Genomic DNA, 1,879 nt, shown 5'->3' with positions numbered 1-1,879 from the left:
AAGTAGTTCCAGCGTTGACCGCTCGATAGCGCCGCTTACCCGCGCTAGAAAAAATCAGTCCGGGAACTTTCCGGACAAACTGTGTACTTCGAATAAAACATTATGTACCGTTCTTTCACAATAAATGCCCAATTTTTGATAAAAAACGGCGAAAACTTATTTATACTCCTAATATAAACCTTGTATAAGCCTTGTAAATTTTTTGACTGCTTCTTTTTGACAAATGTTCCAAAGGGTACTTGTACATGATACGCGCGCGAACGTGTTTTTGTTAATTTTTTTCGAACTTGGCAAAAGCCGGAAACAACTTCTTGTCCAGACCTTCGTCTTCGTAAAAAGTTCACCGCTTGTTNGTAAACGTCGCGCGCGCCTCTGATAAATTGGTAAAACTCCTCCGTACGTTATCCAATGCTTTATCGGGATGTACCATAATAAAGCGCTCGTAAATTTTTCGGGCGCGATCAATGTCTTTGTCGCAGCATAACCTTTATATTCGTTTGCCAGGCAGACCGATTCGTCCGGTTCTCATTTCATTTATTGCTCGATCACGTGACGCGAACAGGCAATGGTTTTCAGAGATTTTTACATGTACGTATATTTGTACCAAAATTGATTTGCTCGTGGCAGCAACGTAATCGCACAATCCTACANAGTCCTGGCGTAATTGACCTGACTGTTGCGCATCTCTATCTTTATGTATTTGAGAAACACAAAGATATATTCCGATAATTTACCGCCAGCGCTAGCTCGTAAATAGATTTGGCCCGTTGAATCTGTTTCTGACTTTTTTCTTATTGTGCGTAAAGTATCCAGTTAGAAATAATCATACAATTATTGCGTATGACGTCTTTNAACGCTTTGCGATTTTATTGTTGAGAATTAGCAAGTTTGTGAAGGTCCAAGATTTTCTGCTTTCAAGATAAAAACAAAATTTCCAAGTCACATTCTTTTGCTTCACGAAGCAGCTGCACGGCGGTGATCTTTATTTCCGCAAGCGCCGAATTTTTCATCTTTGCCACTTTGAGAGTCTCCTGTGACTTCTTCGTCTCTGTGTGAAAATTTCACAGTATATTTTGTTGCACTTTGTGTTGATTTTTCTGCAATATAAAAAAATTAAAATCAATACTACTTTTGAATTATTTTCTAGGGTAAAAAAAGTCTATCCGCGATACGTACATGTCTCAATTAGAAAAATATCAGAATATCAAGATTTGATATAAAACCTCGGATTGATTTGTTCGATATTTAGTCAAAAGTTTGTAAAAAAACATCAAAGTTCAAAAACTTATAATTCAGAAAACCTTACAAAATATTAATGTTTAATAAATTTTTAAATTATAAATCAACTTATGTTCTAATATTATTATCTTCTTTTCTAATATCATTATCTTTCTAACATCAGTATTAATTTTTACATCTCTAATAACAAGAATATTATCCAGCATACTCCAAATTTGAATTATTATAGAAATTATTACTTTCCTATTTATCAATTACATACTCATACTAATTAAAAAAAAAAAAATTACTTTTACTTATTTTGTAATACACGTTCTAGCATTTTTAATTATATTGTTTGCCATAATTATTACACCAGTAATTTTAAATTCGAAACATTCAATATTAATATTATCTTTATTTTTAAAACGTGGAATCACCTCTTTCCATTTATGATTAACTTTTTGAAGCAAATTTATAACCTGGCAGGCAATTGCACTTTTACTAACTTTTCAGAAATTGCATCTATTTAATATTTTTTATCTTACAGAGATTACAAGACCAATCTTTATGTTCTTAATAATAACAATATATTTTGTATATTCTTAAATATAACAATAAGTGTTTTTCCTGTTTCTATACTCAACATTAAAAAAATAAA

General features: G+C 32.1%; 1 pseudogene; it reads right to left on the bottom strand.

Moving 5' to 3' along the window:
* LOC109862064 overlaps positions 1–1,048 on the bottom strand; it is a 3,886-nt pseudogene extending 2,838 nt beyond the window's left edge.
* Between the last annotated feature and the right edge of the window lie 831 nt (positions 1,049–1,879).

Source organism: Pseudomyrmex gracilis, unplaced genomic scaffold (genome assembly GCF_002006095.1).
Source record: "Pseudomyrmex gracilis isolate BER0280 unplaced genomic scaffold, ASM200609v1 scaffold_1328, whole genome shotgun sequence".
Taxonomy (NCBI): Eukaryota; Metazoa; Arthropoda; class Insecta; order Hymenoptera; family Formicidae; genus Pseudomyrmex; species Pseudomyrmex gracilis.
This window is presented reverse-complemented; position numbering and strand designations above follow the sequence as displayed.